The 21,248-nt window shown below is 38.8% G+C and overlaps 1 pseudogene; it reads right to left on the bottom strand.

Annotated features, from left to right (window-relative positions):
• Positions 1-21,248, bottom strand: part of LOC108396211 (uncharacterized) — a 168,003-nt pseudogene that overhangs the window by 79,227 nt on the left and 67,528 nt on the right.

Genomic DNA, 21,248 nt, shown 5'->3' with positions numbered 1-21,248 from the left:
AGAATTCTATTTGCATCATATTGTAACCATATTTTCCATTCCAGAAAAAGCACTAGCTTAGTTTTCTGACAGCTAGGACATTTAAATGTATTGGTGAATAAGTATGGTAAATTCCATACTAGAATTTTTCATCTTCTGCAAAAATAATTTTTAACTTTTCAAATATTCCAAGAAATTGGATCACTGAATAAGCCTCTTGCTTGCTATTGAGGGAGGGATACAAAAAGAGGGGAATTGTTTTTCCATAAAATATAAAATGAGGGTTATTATATTTGATTACATGGAAGGCACATTACATATTATTAGACCAAAGTGGGTTAACAGATATCAAATTAGACTTAGAATCTGTCAGTATTAACAAAAACTAAAGTGACTTGCCCAAGACCATTTAGCAAGTAAGTAACAAAACAAGTGCTCAAACCCAAATCTGTGTGGTGCAAGAGCAAGTGCTCTTTCCACTAAATTACCTCTTAGATGATTTATAAATTCCTTGATGAGATTTTATCCTTACTTTCAATTCAATGTTCCAGAAGTAGGTAGTGAATATCTCCAGTGTCCACAAAATTATACTAGGTTTTATGGGATTGTAAAAATGAATGATTTATAGTCCTTGCTTTCAAAGTACTTGTATTCCAGTAGGGAAGAGAGACATATAAACAACTAGCTTTTATACAGAAATACTTTGTCATGCAAGCGCACTAGCATCAATATCAACTGGGAGCTTGTTAGTAATGCAGATCTATGGCCCCACCCCAGACCTACTGAATCAGACTCTGCGTCTTAACAAGAAACCCAGGTGACTTAAAATGAGCACTAAAGTTTGAGAAGCACTACTCTATTGCCCTGGTTAGTGCTGCCTCCAAATTCTGCTGAACATGCTACTGAGTTGTAATCAACACACATAGGTAAAGACATAGGTGTTGGAATAAACATTCCATGCTTAATACTTTAATAAACATTACATGGGCATTTTTACAAATTTTATTCTGATAATAAACTTAATACCTGTTCATTACAAATATCTTGAAAGTACAAAAAAGGAAATAAAATCAACATATCAGAATTAAAATAATCTCATATCAGAAGTAACAACTAGTGGTATTTTTAGTTAATTTCAGTATGTATTGTCTTTCCAATGGGTTTCAGCCCTGGGGAAGTTTGCAATAGATTCACTGTGACCACAGAAATGATAATAGAACATTCTTGGGGGGAAAGGGCTTATTACCCTGCTTGTTCTCCCAGCAGTACACCAAGCACTAGAGTTATATCTGCATCCAACAGTCTGCAGGTCTGTAATCCACTGTTGTTTCTGCTTCCACCCAAAGCACTGGGCCGAGTTCTTCATAGAGTGACTCAGTCAATAATAATTTGTTGCCACAGATGTGGAAGCAGTAGCCTAGCAATAGCCCAGTTACATCTTCAAGCGGTTTTGGTTCAGTGAGAATCCTAGCCATAGGAACTCCAACTTTCTTCACACTTCACCCCTTCAGGATTCTCGCCTCACAATCTACATGTTCTCAGTCTTCCACAATGGTCCTTGTGTGAAAAAGCTGGAGCACTGTAACCGGATTCCACAACAGCAACAGAGGAGAACAACATAGAGATAATAACTAAAATTAAGATACAACAAGATTTTGATACAGATAACAAAAATTATAATAATCCTCAAGCCAGAGGAGGATCCCAATCCACAAAGAATTTAGGGGTGATAAAACAAATGTTTTAATGACACCAACACAGGCAAATCTTGTCCATCAGGTAGGATGCATGCAAGACAGTGGTCCTGTGACAGGATGGTAGCAGGAAGGGGGGCCCATCCAGGTCTAGTATATCATAATTTTACTCTTTTCCCCATGGGGGTTACTGAAGATTCTCTGTATAGTACTACTGGAGGTGCACCCACTGGCCATAATGATAAAACAAAACTCCCTGATAAGATGCTTCTACCTTCTGGCCATTCAGGATATACTCCAGTGATATTTGGGGGCATTCTGCTGTTATCAGGAATACACCAGAGGCCAGCTTCCAGGCCTTGTCCCCAATGTGCCAGGAGAGCCAGCCATCGTTGGTCCATGTGTTGAAAGATCCAAGGCCACATCCATTCAGTGGAGTCTCCAGGATTTAGTACAGTTGGTGATGGCAGAAAGATGTTATTTTAGTGGCTGAAACTCCACTTCAATGATTCTTCCTTGGTTTGTACTTGCAGTTGTACAAGGGAGGCATCCATTTGTGTTAATATGTCTACAGGGCTCAGGGTTCCCTTTCAGGGTCTCTCGTTCAAACACTGTACCACAGTACATAAGTGGACTGACCATCCCCACAGACTACTGCTATCTGACTTCAGTCCAGATTTAATAAACCACTGTTCCTCTCTATCGTGCCTGCTGTGGTAGAACTTATGGCACGTGAAACTTCCATTTGATTTCCCAACTGTTGCACCCATTCTTGCAGTGTATGTCCAGTAAAATGGTTGCCCTGATCACTGTCAAATACCTGTGGTTGGCTGTAGGTGGCAGAGACACATGAGGCCTCTTTGGTTGTCTCTTGGTCTGCACAATGAGGAGGAAAAGCAACCAGAATTCCAGTATGTGTGTACACACAAGTCATGGCATACCAATGTCCTTCTGACACAAGTACAGGCTGAATATAGCGTATCTGCTGTCTGACAACAAACACTGATGTAACCATTGGGCTACATCAGAGGCAGGCTTTCCTTCTAACCAACATATCTGGGTCAATTTATCTGCTTCATCATTTCCTGGGGATGCCAGTGGCAAATGACCTGTCACATGATATACTGTAATTATTTTAGTCTCACCACAGGCCCATAAGTCTTGGCACAATTCTTGCCCCCAAAGAGGTTGGTGACCAACAAGCCAGTTGGCATGGTACCAGGTTGGTAGCCACAGAGTCAAACCCCAATAGCCCATTTGTCAGTGTAGACAACTATAGGTGACGGTTCCTGGCTGATTACAAGCCATAATGCCCACAGCTCTGCCCATTGACTGCTCTTCACCTCACCATCTTCCATCTATATCGTCTCAGTCTTAGGATGGAAAGCTATGGCTCTCCATTTTGGGGGCTTCCAATGGCTGGAGGCATCTGTGTACCATGCATCTTCAGTTATAGGGGCTCTTCCCTACCAATAAGGACTCTCTGCTACTAATGGTTCTAAAGTAAATTCTTCCTGCTTTTTGCTAGTATATGACACTGGCCCCAATAAGCATTGGAGTTCTTCATTCAGGGGGCTATTAAAGAGGGCATTACACTGCCGTAGGTAAGTACCCCACTTCACCAGTGTGGACGTTTGTGCCACACCACTCCTTGGCTTTTGGGTCCAGTATTGTACTCACCCCAAGATGGGTTAGGTGTTTATTCCCTTTATCAGGACTGAACCAGTGATGTGTTCTGTAGCCAACAAGGAGTGAGGCATGGCAGCCAGTTGTTTTTCTATCAAAGTGCATCATACCTCTGCCCCTTTCTGTAATTGTGACCAGAATCCAATAGGTTGGTAAGTTCATTCAAGCCGCTGCCAGAGACCACAGCCATAAACATTTTCAGTCACATGAACATGCAGCTCACAGGGCCTTGATGGGTCAATCACACTCAAGGCCTGCATGGCCTTGACTGCCCATTTTGCTGTAGCAAAGGCAGATGCACATGTCTCATCCCAGTCCGACCTGACGCCCTTTCATAGCAACTGGTATAAGCACTTCAGAATTTGCACCAAGTGCAGGAAACACTCTCCAGGAGCCCAGAAGACCCAAAAACTCTTATAACAATGCTTCAGTTGTAGGGGTAGGAAAGGTCTCAACTTTATCTATAACTGCTTCCGGTATAACTTCAGTCTTACCCAACCAGACGATCTCCAAGAATTTGACTGACAAACCAGGTCCCTGAACCTTGGTGCTGTTCACAGCCCATCCTTTCTCCTGTAGATGTTGCAGCAGTCTAGGTGATGCACTATCTAGATCTGAAAGAGAATGGGATGTGAGCATGACATCATCAATATAATGGTACAGCCACACCATTGGCTGTTTCTTCCACATAGCCAAGTCCTGGGCTACAAGTCCATGACAGATGGTGGGGCTGTGGAGGTATCCCTGTGGAAGCAGGATGAATGTCCATTGCCATCCTTCTCACATGAAGGCAAACTGTTCCTGACTTTCCTGTTCAATGTCAATGGAAAAGAAAGCATTAGCAAGATCTACCATATAATGGTATGATCCTAGTTCATGACTGAGGGTATCCATCAAGCCTGCAATAGAGGGGACAGCAGCATGCATACAGGCTATGACTTTATTCAGTACTCTGTAATCCACAGGTATATACCAGGAGCCATCTGGTTTTTTACTGGCCACACTAGGGAACTGAATGGACTAAGGGTGGGCTTTATAATACCCACCTTCTTCTGCTTCTGGAGAGTTTCTCCAATCCCCTTATGCGCTCCAGGCAGTTTGTATTGCTTGTATTATTCACCTGCTGAGGCACAGGCAAAGGTATGGGTGGGTGCCTAGCATGTCCCCTCAAAACTGCCTTCACCACATGTATTCTCAGTCTGAACTCACCTGGAGTAGTCTGCATCTATAGAACCTGCATGATATCCATCCCCAAAATATACTTAGGGATAGAAGATATATACAGTATACTCCTTTGGGGGTAGACACCCTTTTCCCAAAGGGATTTGGGCTTGTTTCACTCCTACAGCATTATCCCTGTATCCATTTATGACAGTGGGGGTCCCGGGGAACTGCTAAGGATTACTGTAATCAGTGAACATTCAGCCCCTGGGTCCACCAGAGCTAGCACACATTGTATGTTCACTGGGGACCAATTTAGAAATGTGGCCTCCAGTCCTCACCTGGTCCCTCAGGGAAGGTACCTCAAATCTCTCCTTAGTCAAACTGTGTTCCCCAATCATCTTCCTGTGTGGGCTTGAGTGAGGTTGGCTCACTCTCCAGCAGGAAGTCTTGCAAACACACAGGCTGGTCATGTGGCTCTGTCTCTGACCTCTACCTCTTTGCCTTAATGGCTGTAACTACTGCTCTGGTTTCAGTTGTTGTCATATCTCCAGTAAGATCTTATTTGACTTCCCGTCTAATTTCCTTCCATCTGCTTCTGCGCAGATTAAATCAACCCACATCTGGGTTCTTGTAACGCTCATGGGGCTCTTTAAATTCCTCTTGTGAGTAGCAGACCTTATTTCTTTCCATATTCTCATTGCTTCAGCCTCTCCTAAGTTGGCTACCATACATGTCACCTCACTTATGGGCTGCCCTAAGTGCAGGGAAAGAATGGCCACTAGAGACCCAAGAGGAATGTGGGAGCCATTTGAAGCAAAATATTTCTCACCCCAGTAGTGAAAATTCTTCATCTGGGCCATAATTCTCTGGACTATAGATGGCATTTCTTATGCCTAGCTCTCATAGCACCTGTTGGAGTTCAGCATATGTCTGCCATCTAACAGGAGAAGATGGTAGATCTCCCAGATTCGGCCACAGATCACGACATGCAGCCATAAGCCAATCAAGGAGGGAGTGACTCCCAGGGGTCTGGTGTGCATTTTGTAATTGCTGCCTCAAAGTGGGCTGCACTGTCAGGGAAGCCAGCTTTCCCATCTCCAATCCTGACAGAACAATTCCATCCACCCCTAATCTCACAGATGCAGGAGCCAAGCTGATATTGACTCTGAGGGCTTCTACCTAAACTGGGAGCCCAAATCCACCCGCTGAGCCTGCGTATAGGGGCAGAGCATAGAGTGCTCCATGACCTGGGGAGAGGCCTGCTCTTCTCCTTGGGGAATTTTCAGCTGCTGGGTCTTTATTTTCTTTACAACCACTGGGTGTGCTTTCAGTACAGGAGGGTTCAGTGCCTCCAGCACCACCCCTTCATCCTTCTCCAACTCCTCCATTTCCAGGGCTTTTGGCACCTTTCTCGGCCCTACCCCAATTGCCTCTTCTGTTACAACCGTTACCTTTTCTACTGTGCATCGCAGCAATGCTAGCTCAGTCTTCAGCAGCTCTCTTACCTTCACCTCAATGCTTCACGGCTGGCCTTCCCATGCCGCCTCCTCCTGTGCTTCCCTCAGCAGTACATATTTTTTCTTTATGGCCTTTTCCTCCTTCAGAGTACCTGGCAGCGCTGCTGTCTCATTCTGTAAGGAATCTTCTACCTCCTTCACTGGAACTTGCAGCTCATGTTCTTGCACTGTCTCTTCTTGTGGCTTTGTCAGGGGTCCATTCTTTTCTTCATGGCTTTTATCTTTTCACTCACACCTCACTGCCAACATTCTCATGCTGCCTCCTCTCATAACAATGCAATTTCATTCTTCAGTGAATCCACAGCAGTTCACAGCTCGCAATCTTGTGCTGACATTTCTTATGTCTTTCAGGAGCATGTTCTCATCTCTATACTTTTTTAATACCATGAGAAGCAGCTAACCCACAATCCCTGCTGCCTCATGGCACTCTTTCTCTCAAAATACCTACTTACTATGCCAAGGGCTACCCCTACTGCCTCAGGTATCACCTCCACTTTGCCTCTAGTTCTGGGATGGGGCCCAGCCCTCTTGGAGGCAAACCACTTCAGACCACATACCCATTGGGCAACAATCCACTGTATCCCCATTCACAGGGGCAGCCCACTGAAGCACCGCTTCCATAAGGGCAGCCTCTCTTTTTCCTTGGTCAACAAGGAACCTTGCCAACTAATGCCAATTTTCTTGCCAATGGGTTTCAGACCCAGGCAAGTTTCCTATGGATTCAATGTGAACACAGAAATGATAGTGGAATGTTCTTGTTGCAAAAGAGTTTATTACCTGGCTTGTTCTCCTGGTAGTAGGTCAAACACTAGAGTTCTGTCTGCATCCAACAGTCTGCAGGCCTGTAATTCTCCATCATCTCTGCCTCTGCCCAGAGCACTGGGCCGAGCTCTTTATATAGCGACTCATTCAATAATAGCTTATTGCCTATGGGTGTGGAAGCAGTACCCTAGCAACAGGCCAGTTACATCATCAAGTAGTTTAGGTTCAGTGAGAATCCTGCCCATAAGAACTCCAACTTTTCCCACAGTTTTAAATGTATATATTCAGCATTTAGGTAGGATTACACATACAATGCTTTACCAAATGTATTATCATATGAGTTTATTCATGCCATTAAGTATTTGTTCTTCAAAAGTATGATTTTCATTGGCTACATCATATTGTTTCTTAAGGATATACTATAATTTAAACATTACCTATTTGTTCAAGGAGGTAATTAAGAGGAGATGACTGCCAGTTCACCCTTGAGCTGGACCTGGGTAGAGATTCCTCACCCACTCTTGTCCATGGAATGTATACTCTGCTCACTGTTCCCAGAGTGGGAACTGTTCCAAGGACATAGCCTTGAGAGAATAAAGTGTTGTTGAGACCACCTGAACAGAATACATGACTAAAACCAGTTAAGACTTCTATATAATTTTTTTCTGATTCTGGCTGGCAGATGCAAAGATCTACTCATCTTGTGGCCTAAGACAAGCCTCATATTTAAGTTACCTTGCTCATTAAACATTCCACCTACCAAGCTGGAGTGCTGTTTCCTTCTTTGGTCTCTCCCTGCCCTCCATGTACATGGCTGGTTTTAGATTTCACCTGGGAAGCTTCCAAGGTTGTGAACTAACACTATTGCTGAATACTTAAGTGATTCACATTTGTGTTAGTGTGAATTACAATGCAGTATAAACATCCCTATAACTCTAGATTTCTTAAAATATGGTCCAAGAAGCCCAGGGGGTGCCTGAGACCCTTTCAAAGAACCTGTGCAGTCCCCTCTTTTCCAGCTACATATCCATGTGGCCAAATTTCTTTACACCCTCAAAACAAATTTTGGAATAGATTGAATGTAGATACAAATATGAGTATCCAGTTACCATCTATTAAGCCAGACATTAAAGAGAATTGCCATTATATAAAACTACTATTTTCATTTTTAACTTTAGAAAAGTTATTTTTCTATATGCATTCATTTTAACATGTGTTATCATGTTGTCAAATAACAAATGTCTCTTCTTAAATTATAAATTTTAAACTTAATTTATAAAATAAACATGTATAAATATTATTACATAAATTATTTTTGGGGGGTTCTTTACAATTTTTAAGAGTCAAGACATTCTGAAACTAAAATTTTGAGAACCAGTGCTCTAAATATACTGAACACCCTTCAGGCCCTAAACCATACGAACATGGACTTTCCCTTTTGTCAAATAACTAAGCATTACTCAAATTATTATAGCACCTAGTGAAAATTTTCAAACATCACAAGTATCAAACATATGCATTAAAGAATTATAGCCTACTATGTATCATAATATAGTGAGTCTAATTTATGAAATAAATATTCAATCCTGCCATCTCATTTTGCTTTTAGGGACACTTACTGAAGAATGATATTAGGCTTTAGAATTTCTCACCTTTGAAGTGCTGCAATTTCAATACAAAGTACCACAAATACTGTGAGATTCCAAATGCCCTACCATTTGTTACTGTTGACCTTAACTACCAAGCAGAAGACTATCTCCTCAGAAGCCTTTACATATGCTATTTCTGTGCCCATAATAGACTTTCTCAACTCTCTCTCCTCTTTTGCCTAGACAACTCCTATTGAACTTTCAGGTTTTACATAAATGTCAGATTCTCTGGTAACCCAATCCTAATCTAAACTTTGTCCGACATTATTATTTCCTAGCATTTCATTTCCTGTACTTTTTCACATTTTATGTTTAATAGCATTTTATTTGATATGCTTCATATATAAAATAAACATACATATAAAGTTAATAAATGCATACTTAGTAACTTTGTACTATTTTGTGTAATTATCTCCCTCCACTAAACTTTAATCTCCATAAAGATAGGGGCTGTGCTTTCCTTATGCATTACATTATCCATCATACCTAAGACTTTACCTGTTATCATAGGAAACACTCAAATAATCACTGAATGAATACTGAATAAGGTTTCTAAGAGGAAAATGGCCTGAAATGTTCTTTTCCATGTAAGGTAATTGGCCTCTGAGAGTCAGGTCCAGACTAAGCTGAAGCTTCAAAATTAGAGCTACCATGTGCCTTGATGAGTATTTGGGAGTAAAAAGTAGGGGAAAAGTGGGGGCATCATTTTGCTGACCAGTGGCCTTCAGTTAATGGTCAGAATTCACAATTAGTATAACCCTCATTGTTTATTTATGGTATAAACTAATGTATTATTAAGGACTATATCACAGCATGGGTAAAAACTATAGCAGAAACATTGTTCTTTCATCTATTGAGTTTCACTGTTTCATAATATCATACAATAATTAGGACTGCAATTTTAAGAATAAAACCCTACACTATTTCTTAATTTGAGAATTCTAATGTATTCCTTATTGTATGATTCCTTTTACATAAAGTTATAAGCAGGAAAAACAAATCTAAATCATTAGAAATCAAGATAGTGGTCACTGTTTAAGGGAGAGTAGTGACTGGAAGATTCTGCTAGGGGTTTATTGGCTGCTGGTATTGTTCTGTTTTAGGAACTGGGTTTTCATTGCACAGGTGTATGTACTTCATAAAAATTCACCAGCTAAACATTTATGAGTTGAGTCCTTTGCTGTACAGATATTTAAATAAAAATGTTATTAAAAGGTGAAATTCTTGTGAAGCTTTATTTTCTTTTTTCTTTTTATATTTTGGTATCATTAATGTACAATTACATGAAGAACATTATGATTACTAGGCTCCCCCCTTCACCAAGTCCCCCCCACATACCCCTTCACAGTCACTGTCCATCTGCGTAGTAAGATGCTGTAAAATTATTACTTGTCTTCTCTGTGTTGCACAGCCCTCCCGGTGCCGCCCCCCCACACTATAAATGCTAATCGTAATGCCCCCTTTCTTTTTCTCCGCCTTTATCACTCCCTTCCCACACATCCTCCCTTTCCCTTTTGTAACTGTTAGTCCGTTCTTGGACTCTGTGATTCTGCTGCTGCTTTGTTCCTTCAGTTTTCCTTTGTTCTTATACTCCACATATGAGTGAAATCATTTGGTACTTGTCTTTCTCCACCTGGCTTTTTTCACTGAGCATAATACTTTCTCCATCTATGTTGTTGCGAATGGTAGGATCAGTTTCTTTCTTATGGCTGAGTAAAATTCCATTGTGTATATGTACCACATCTTCTTTATCCATTCATCTACTGATGGACATTTAGGTTGCTTCCATATCTTGGCTATTGTAAATAGTGCAGCGATAAACATAGGGGTGCATCAGTCTTTTTCAAACTGGAGTGCTGCATTCTTAGGGTAAATTCCTAGAAGGGGAATTCCTGGGTCAAATGGTATTTCTATTTTGAGCCTTCTGAGGAACCTCCATACTGCTTTCCACAATGGTTGAACTAATTTACATTCCCTCCAGCAGTGCAGTAGGGTTCCCCTTTCTCCACAACCTCGCCAACATTTGTTGTTGTTTGTCTTTTTGATGATGGAAATCCTTACTGGTGTGAGGTGATATCTCATTGTGGTTTTAATTTGCATTTCTCTGATAACTAGCGATGTGGAGACTCTTTCAATGTGTCTGTTGGCCATCTGAATTTCTTCTTTGGAGAACTGTCTATTCAGCTCCTCTGCTCATTTTTTAATTGGATTATTTGCTTTTTTGTTTGTTGAGGTGTGTGAGTTCTTTATATATTTTGGATGTTAATCCTTTATCGGATCTGTCATTTATGAATATGTTCTCCCGTACTGTAGGATACCTTTTTGTTCCATTGATGGTGTCCTTTGCTATACAGAAGCTTTTCAGCTTGATATAGTCTACTTGACAATTTCTGCTTTTGTCTCCCTTGCCCAGGGAGATACGTTCATGAAAAAGTCACTCATGTTTATGTCCATGAGATTTTGGCCCATGTTTTTTTCTAAGAGTTTTATGATTTCATGACTTACATTCAGGTCTTTGATCCATTTTGAATTTACTTTTGTGTATGGGGTTAGACAATGATTCAGTTTCATTCTCTTATATGTAGCTGTCCAATTTTGCCAGCACCAGCTGATGAAGAAACTGTCATTTCCCCATTGTATGTCCATGGCTCCTTTATCATATATTAATTGGTCATATATGTTTGGGTTAATGTTTGGAATCTCTATTCTGTTCCATTGGTCTGTGGCTCTGTTCTTGTGCCAGTACCAAATTGTCTTGATTACTGTGGCTTTGTAGTAGAGCTTGAAGTTGGGGAGCAAGATCACCTCCACTTTATTCTTCCTTCTCAGGATTGCTTTTGCTATTCGGGGTCTTTGGTGATTCCATATGAAATTTTGAAGTATTTGTCCCAGTTCATTGAAGAATGATGTTGGTAATTTGATAGGGATTTCATCGAATCTGTATATTGCTTTTGGAAAGATGGCCATTTTGATAAAATTAATTCTTCCTAGCCAGGAGCATGGGATGAGTTTCCATTTGTTAGTGTCCTCTTTAATTTCTCTTAAGAGTGTCTTGTAGTTTTCAGGGTATAGGTCTTTCACTTCCTTTGTTAGGTTTATTCCTAGGTATTTTATTTTTTTTGATACTACTGTGAATGCAATTGTTTTCCTGATTTCTCTTTCTTTTAGTTCATTGTTAGAGTATAGGAAAGCCACAGATTTCTGTGTGTTAATTTTGTATCCTGCAACTGTGCTGAATTCTAATATTAGTTCTAGTCATTTTGGAGTGGAGTCTTTACGGTTTTTTATGTACAATATGTCATCTGCAAATAGTGACAGTTTGACTTCTTCTTTACCAATCTGGATTTCTTGTATTTCTTTGTTTTGTCTGATAGCCGTGGCTAGGACCTCCAGTACTATGTTGAGTAACAGTGGGGAGAGTGTGCATGCCTGTGTTGTCCCCGATCTCAGAGGAAAAGCTTTCAGCCTCTCGCTGTTCAGTATGATGTTAGCTCTGGGTTTATCATATATGGCCTTTATTATGTTGAGGTACTTGCCCTCTATACCCATTTTGTTGAGAGTTTTTCTCATGAATGGATGTTGAAAATTGTCAAATGCTTTTTCAGCATCTATGGAGATGATCATGTGGTTTTTGTAATTCTTTTCTTGATGTGGTGGATGATGTTGATGGATTTTTGAATGTTGTACCATCCTTGCATCCCTGGGATGAAAGCCACTTGGTCATGGTGTATGATCCTCTTGATGTATTTTTGAATTCGGTTTGCTAATATTTTCTTGAGTATTTTTGCATCTACATTCATCAGGGATATTGGTCTGTAGTTTTCTTTTTTGGTGGGGTCTTTGCTTGGTTTTGGTATTAGGGTGATGTTGGCTTCATAGAATGGATTTGGGAGTAGTCCCTCCTCTTCTACTTTTTGGAAAACTTTAAGGAGAATGGGTATTATGTCTTCTCTGTATGTCTGATAAAATTCTGAGGTAAATCAATATGGCCTGGGGGTTTTGTTCTTGGGTAGTTTTTTGATTACTGATTTATTTCTATTGCTGGTAATTGGTCTGTTTAGATTTTCTGTTTCTTTCTGGGTCAGCCTTGGAAGGTTGTATTTTTCTAGGAAGTTGTCCATTTCTCCTAGTTTTTCCAGATTGTTAGCATATAGATTTTCATATTGTTCTCTAATAATTCTTGGTATATCTGTGGGGTCCGTCGTGATTTTTCCTTTCTCGTTTCTGATTCTGTTGATGTGTGTTGACTCTCGTTTTCTCTTAATAAGTCTGGCTAGAAGCTTATCTATTTTGCTTATTTTCTCGAAGAACCAGCTCTTGGTCTCACTAATTTTTTTCTATTGTTTATACTTCTCAATTTTATTTATTTCTTCTCTGACCTTTATTATTTCCCTCTGTCTGCTGACCTTAGACCTCATTTGTTCTTCTTTTTCCAATTTTGAAAATTGTGACATTAGACTATTCATTTGGGATTGTTCTTCCTTCTTTAAATATGCCTGGATTGCTATACACTTTCCTCTTAAGACTGCTTTTGCTGCATCCCACAGAAATTGGGGCTTTGTGTTGTTGTTGTTATTTGTTTCCATATATTGCTGGATCTCCATTTTGATTTGGTCATTGATCTATTGATTATTTAGGAGGATGTTCTTAAGCCTCCATGTGTTTGTGAGCCTTTTTGTTTTCTTGGTACAATTTATTTCTAGTTTTATACCTTTGTGGTCTGAAAAGTTGATTGGTAGGATTTCAATCTTTTGGAATTTACTGAGGCTCTTTTTGTGGCCTAGTATGTGGTCTATTCTGGAGAATGTTCCATGTGCACTTGAGAAGAATGTGCATCCTATTGCTTTGGAATGTAGAGTTCTGTAGATGTCTATTAGGTCCATCTGTTCTCGAGTGTTGTTCAGTGCCTCTGTGTCCTTACTTATTTTCTGTATGGTGGATCTGTCCTTTGGAGTGAGTGGTGTGCTAAAGTCTCCCAAAATGAATGCATTGCATTTTATTTCCTCCTTTAATTCTGTTAGTATTTGTTTCACATATATTGGTGCTCCTGTATTGGGTGCATATATGTTTATAATGGTTATATCCTCTTGTTGGAATGAGCCCTTTATCATTATGTAATGTCCTTCTTTATCCCTTGTTACTTTATTTTGGAGTCTATTTTGTCTGATACTAGTATTGCAACACCTGCTTTTTTCTCCTTGTTGGTTGCATGAAATATCTTTTTCCATCCCTTGACTTTTATCTGTGCATGTGTTTGGGTTTGAGGTGAGTCTCTTGTAAGCTCCATATAGATGGGTCTTGCTTTTTTATCCATTGTATTACTCTGTGTCTTTTGATTGGTGCATTCAGTCCATTTACATTTACAGTAATTATTGAAAGATATGTACTTATTGTTATTGCAGGCTTTAGATTCATGGTTACCAAAGGTTCAAGGTTAGCTTCTTTACTACCTTACTGTCTAACTTACCTCGCTTATTGAGTTATTATAAACATGATCTGATGATTATTTCTCTGCCTTCTTATTCCTTTTCCTCCATTCTTCATATGTTGGGTGTTTTGTTCTGTGCTCTTTTTAGGAGTGCTCCCATCTAGAGCAGTCCCTCTAAGACACCCAGTAGAGGTGGTTTGTGGGAGGAAAATTCCCTCAACTTTTGTTGTCTGGGATGTTTAATCCCTCCTTCATATTTAAATGATATCATGCTGGATACAGTATCCTTGGTTCAAGGCCCTTCTGTTTCATTGCATTAAATATATCATGCCATTCTCTTCTGGCCTGTAAGGTTTCTGTTGAGAAGTCTGATGATAGCCTGACAGGTTTTCCTTTGTAGGTGTCCTTTTTTCTCTCTCTGGCTGCCTTTAATACTCTGTCCTTGTCCTTGATCTTTGCCAATTTAATTATTATGTTTCTTGGTGTTGTCATCTTTGCGTCCCTTCTCTTGGGAGTTCTGTATGCTTCCTTAGTCTGAACAACTATTTCCTCCCACACTTTGGGGAAGTTCTCAGAAGTTATTTCTTCAAAGACATTTTCTATCCCTTTTTTTCTCTCTTCTTTTTCTGGTACCCCTATAATGCAGATATTGTTACTTTTGGGTTGGTCACAGAATTCTCTTAATATTGTTTCATTCCTGGAGATCCTTTTATCTCTCTCTCCATCATCTTCTATGCATTCCAGTTCTCTGGTTTCTATTCCATCAATAGCCTCTTGCATCTTATCCATTCTCCTTATAAATCCTTCCAGAGATTGTTTCACTTCTGTAATCTCCCTCTGGACGTCATCCCTTAGCTCTTGTATATTTCTCTGCAGCTCTGTCATCATGTTTATGATTTTTATTTTGAATTCTTTTTCAGGGAGACTGGTTAGGTTTGTCTCTGCAGGTCCTCTCTCAGGTGTTGTCTGAACTATCTTGACTGGACTAAATTTTTTTGCCTTTTCATGGTGATAGTGATGGGTGTAGGCAGGTTGTGGGTGTATCAGCTGGGAGGAGAAAGTCCTTTCCTGCTTGCTGGATGCCTTGCCCTTCTCCACTGCCTGTGTTGGTTACCCACACTCCTGGAGCAGCCACCGGGTTAATCTCCTAAACTGCTGTGGGTGTGGTGTCCGTCAGAGCAGCTTGGAGCCCTGCGGGGAGTGGCAGGTATGCCAGGTGCGCTCCTCCATGATAGCGGCTCCCCTACTGGGCAGCTGTGTGCCAGCAGCAGCTTTTAGGTCTGGCCTAGGTGGCTTTGCATCTGGCTGGAATTCTGGTTGGCTTTGGGGAGCGCAGGTGCTCCCTCTGGCACCACTGCAGGTGCGCGCAGGCCTCTCGCACGTGGACCTCTCCCAGGCTCCTCTGGCGCCACTTCCACCAGCTTGTGTGCTCCACAACCGGGCTGTTAGGTCGCTGCTGCAGCAGTCTTGTACGAGCCACTCCCGGTCCCCACTGGCACCGCTGGCACACCCGTTCCACTCCAAGTCCCCTCCAGTGCCTCTGCTCCCAGCGCGCTGCCACTCTTCCACTACTGGGCCTGTGTTTTGGGGTCCGTGACAGTTGGAGGAATGACTGACAGTCTGCTTAGTGCCGTGAAGGGCTTCAGAGCTGCTCTGCCACCCTGGGGTTTTGGGCACCCAAAGTTTCCCGGGATTCCCAGCTGCTGGCAAAGTGTACCGGGACGACTTCGTCAAGCTGTGAAGTCCCTGTCTCTCTAAGACTTGCAAAAAGCACTTGCTTTTCTTTTGTCTTAGAGTACCTTCCCACAGGTTTTGCTTTTCCATTTCTCTAATATCCAGCAGCCCGTGCACCTTGTGTCTGCACTCCGGGTGCAGATTTGTAGAGCTGGTTGTTTAGCAGTCCTGGGCTTTCACTCCCTCCCCATTCCGAGTCCTTTCTTCCAGCCAGGTTCTGGGGTGGGGGAGCATTCAGGTCCCTCCTGGCCGTTGCTTGTATTTTACCCCCTTCGTGTGATGTTGAGTTCTCACAGATGTAGATGTATCCTGACTGTTGTACTCCATCCACTGGTGTCTCTTTTAGGAATAGTTGTATTTATTGTATTTTCATAAATATATATGTTTTTGGGAGGAGATTTCCACTGAACTACTCACGCCACCATCTTCCCATGATCCTCTCTGAAGTTTTATTTTCTAAAGTATAAAACAAAAGTTAAATACACCTTTACTTTCATTTCCTCTGCAAGGTATGACAAAGTTTCATAGTAATTGATTTGAGGCCTTCTTTATTATTTGATCTTTAGAGACTCTTACTTAGGAACCTAAATTACCTATGCCATAATGGCATTTACTGTAGTATCTACATTTTAGATGTGATAGTTATACTGTATTTGGAGGAAGAGGGGATCAGAGTTGGAAGACATAAGGTCAAGTATCTCTTCTGGATGTTTAGGGTAGTACATCCAAGAATTAATCTAAATGTTTCTAATCTATCTATTAAATGGGAATTATAAAACAACCTTAACTGGATGTGAGGATTAAATGAGATATTATGTGTGAAAACACTTTTTAAATTATATAATTTCTAACTACAAAGTAGCCATGCCATCAATTTCCTGTTACTACTCTTCCTTCTAAATCACTCATTGTCAAATTTATTAAAGAGGAACAATTATACATAGGCTTTACAATAATCTTGACTTTATAAGTTATCTTATCTATGAATTCAAAGTATTTTAGACAATAGAGAGCAAAATAGAGTTCAAGGCTTAAAAACATAGGAAAACATCCTAGATGGCAGGTTTAGATCAGCCTAGTTGCCTGAAACTGATGACTTAGTTCTGCTAAATGTGTAATTGCAAGTTATATACTGAAAAGAAAATTGATCTTGCTCAACTACTTAACTATTCAACTCAGAGCTATATTAGACCAACAGCAAAGAACATCATCATTTTGTATGTAGTATTTTCCAATACTCTGTACTCATATAATTCCAATACTCTGTACAACTGCAAAGTGTTCTCTCTGAGAAGAAACATCATGACCTAATTTCTTGTATAATCTATGTCACTATTAAGTGTTGTGAATACAAGTTGTTCATCAGTAAGTATATGTTTGATTGACTAGTTTCGGAGGAACCTCTCCTCTCCAGTCTGGTAAATACTTCCAGAAATTTCCATTTTAAAGTTTTTTCCCCATCATAAAGTATAGCCAACTGATATGCAACTAATACAATGCTTTACATTAAACTTTTTCTTTTATTCTGACTTAAAGAGGGGACATATATGATATAATGGTACTCTATAATGGAAAATGATAAAGAAATGATGGAGAAATTATGTAATTATAAAAAATATTAATAGAAATATAAGAATTTCAAAGTAATAAAATTTGAGATAATAATGCCAAGAATTGCATCAACAGATCAAATATGAGGTGTAATTGCCTTGTATAAACTGGGTGAAAATATCTAGTCTTTGAGTTATACTAAGTGTAACCTCTTAAGGATATCTTCATCACTTCTTTCAAATACAGTGACTCACAAAAAACTTCATAATTTATCTTCAATTAGAACAATGTTTTCCTTCTTTAGAAGTCTATGGGAGTTGTTATGTTCCACAGATAAGTGAAATCATATGGTATTTGTCTTTCTCCATCTGGCTTATTTCACTGAGCATAATACACTCTAGATCCATTCATGTTATTGCAAATAGCAGGATTTATTTTCTTTTTATAATTGAATAATATTCCATTGTGTATATATATCCCATCTTCCTCCAGCATATAATACAATACTGGTTTTAAAATATAGCTTTTAGGGTTACTTGAATGGTAAGCCATGGCTCACCAAAATGGGTGGTATATGGTTGTTTCCCATATCTATAAAGGATTAGCGCTTCTGTTAAATACATTTTTAGTTATTGATTGCACACTGCACCCTGGTAAATATTTAGCAGTTATTTGTTTAAGCATGAAGTTCTTTATACCTTGAAATAAACATCCTTGAATCTTGGTCAGGTCAGCTGAGAATGACTGCTGCAAATAACTGCTGTAATTCTCAGCAAGAGAAATCTCAAGTTTCTCTTACTGTTTCTCAAATTGGACACTCATTTTTGTTAGAGGTAAATAACACACATTTTGGTTTCTTCACTGCAGTTTAAGTGAAAAACAGTGCTAGAGACTGAAATGTTGTGGTTTCTTCTTTCCAAGACAGCTAGGGCTGCCTCTTCTACTATTTCCAAACTTACTCAGTAGAACCTAATGTAAACCTTCCAGAAGTCTGTTCCTTTCATCTCTAAAAAACTTTTTTGTAAGTCCTGAGAAATGTAAGGTCAGATAAAGGGTTTCTGAGAATTGTTTGCTCCCCAAATTGCAAAACAAAATATTTCTACGGTGACATTATCCAAGTAGGGAGATTTTAATTCTAAGATCTAAATGAACCACAGCATGGATCATGAACTAGGAAAGAACATGACAGTTCAAGGTATCTCAATGGTCAAAAAGGACATATTACCAAAGACAAAAATCACTATGTAACTAGGAGTTGGTCCTTCAAATGATTGCTGTTCTTAACTATATAGTACACCTTCAGTGTACTAATTTCTCAATGGTTTTCCATTTCTAGGTCCATCAGATCTCTTTCACTAATTAAAATAATTGACAATGTTACAAATCCTTGAAAATATTGGAAAATGTTCAACCCAATTAAGTGCAAAGATGAGGTAAAGGAATGGAGTAAAGGAATTCACAAAGATAAAGATGAGTCCTTGGAATTAAACATCTTGATTGCTGTTTAAAAGCAAACATCAGTTCTTTAGAGGTCTTCCCTTAATAGCATTAAGATCTAAGATGGTATTTATATAGGATTAAATCTGATTTATACATCTTCATCTTGTAAATGCTCATTTCAAATGACATACTGGGATGAAATAAAAATCCTATATCTTCTTGAACCTAAATCATTTGCTCTGGCTGAAAAGTAACCCTAAAAAAGAAAAGTTAGATTAGAACTACTTTAAATGCATCACAACATTCAGTGAGCACAGCTAAAGTATAAAACAAAAATATGAATATAATAAAAATAGGTAAGTGCATAGATCACTTTATTATGTTTCAAGCACAATGCTACATGCTGTACAGGCATTATCTTATTTAATACTCTAAATACCCTATAAGATAGATATCACTGTTATCATTTGACAGATGAGGATACTGAAGCAGAGAAAGGACAATTTCCTAATAAGTGGTAGAGCTTGAATTCTAACCCCAGTACACTAATATCATAATCCACTATCTTACTTGTTATAATATAGTGAGATAGTTAATTATTACTCTGGCTTTATTTAGACAGTAATTTTAAGAAATGTACCTATGTGACAATTCAGTCAGTAATAAAATATTGTTTTAAAAGCAACACTTTAAGCATATAAATTCTACAAATAAGAGCTTCTAATTGAAAATTTCAAATAAATGTATTATAAACTCATAATTTACAGTAAAAAATAAAAATGGACTGGTAGAGCATTTTACTGTGGTCTTTAGGTGAGCAGGAGTATCAGTTCTTCATTCTCCCCTTTAGTACTTCATTATTTAAGGATTTCTATCATTTTTAAAAACTTCTATGATGGTTAATCTTATTCATATCCCCAGATTGTAAAGTTTTCAAAGGCAGACATTGTCAAGCACTGGTAGTCAGAAGACCTAGATATAATCTAAGTAAAATAATGACTTACCAATTTATTTACCTATGTCTTAAGTACTTTCATCTGTAAAACTGGGATAAAGCCATCTTCTCTCATTAAGGCCAAATTAGATAAAGGACATAAAAGTGTTTTGCAAACCATATAGTACCATGCCAAACAAAAACTGTGTCATTATTGGTATAAGGGTACATAACTCTAATGCCTACTGAAGTAACTGTCTCTGACAACCAACTCTGACAACTCTGATGTCAGTGGTGACCATGTCAAATCCATAACCAACAGTAATAAGATACACTCACTTAGGTGCCAACGGATGGTGAGTGAAGGAACTGGATTTATGTTTACACCAGGAATTAGTGAGCTAGTGCCCCCACCCTTTCTTCTGCTGCAGTAGAGTCAGGGAAGGCCAGCTGAAGTATAAAGTTTAAATCAGATCCAAAATCTTATAATACAGCATGAAAATGTCCAGGTTTCTATATACTCACCATACAAAGACCAGGAAGGTCTCAAACTGAATGTAGAACAATTATTAGATACTAACATTGAGAAGACAAATATATTAAAATTATATGACAAATATTTTAGACACAGTTATAAGACAAATAATTTCTTGGGATCTAATGTAAAGCTAACAGTACTGTAATATATACTTGTATGTTGCTAAGAGAATATATCCTAAACATTCTAACTACAAAAAATTACACCTATGTGAGGTATTAAATTAATCATCCATGTAATGTGGTAATTATTTCACAATATATGTGTGTATTCATATCATCATATTGTGCATCCTAAATGTACATAATATTATATGTCAATTATATCTCAAAGCTGTAGAAAGAGAAATAATCTTGAAAGCAGTGAGAAAGAAATAGGACCTTACTCATAGTGGAAAAACAAAACGAAAGCAGAATTCTCATCAGATATAAAGGAGGTGAGAAGGAAGTGGCATGATATAGTTCTAGGGAAGAAAAACAAAATTTAAAAACAGAACTGTTCAAGAATCTTTTAACCAATGAAAATACCCTTCAGGAATGAAGGGAAAATCAAGACATCCTCACATGAAGGAAAAGCAAGAGAAGTTGTTGCAGGTGTATCCTAAAAGAATGGCTAAAGGAAGTTTTCTAATTGCAAAGGGAAAGATAAGAAGGAAACCTGGAATATCAGGATGGAAAATTAAATATAGTAAGCAAAACTATGGGTAAATTCAATAGGCTTTCTTTCTCCCCTTGAGTTTTCTAAATTATGTCTTGTATGTGAAAGAAAATCATAATGTTGATATGTTTCTAAATGTATATAGAGGAAATATTCAAGCCAACTACACTATAAACAGGGAAGGGTAAAAGGACATAGAAAGAATTAAGATTTCTATACTTCGCTCAAACATGTAAAATGATAACACCAATAGACAAGTTATGTATATATAATGTGTGTATGTTTGTGTGTGTACATGTATATACCTAGAGCAACCACTTAAATGGCTATACAAAAAGATACACTAAAAAATACTATAAATCAAAACTGAATTCTATAAAACAATCATGTAAGCCACAAAAAGGATAAAGAAAACAGATAAATGAAAAACAAAAAATGAACAAAAAATTTTTATATGGCAAGTTTAAGCTAACATACAGACAATTACATTAAATGTAAATGTTTCACATGACCAA

Source organism: Manis javanica, chromosome X (assembly GCF_040802235.1).
Source record: "Manis javanica isolate MJ-LG chromosome X, MJ_LKY, whole genome shotgun sequence".
In the NCBI taxonomy this organism is placed as follows: domain Eukaryota; kingdom Metazoa; phylum Chordata; class Mammalia; order Pholidota; family Manidae; genus Manis; species Manis javanica.
The sequence above is the reverse complement of the archived record's forward strand: the minus strand, read 5'-3'. Positions and strand labels throughout refer to the sequence as shown.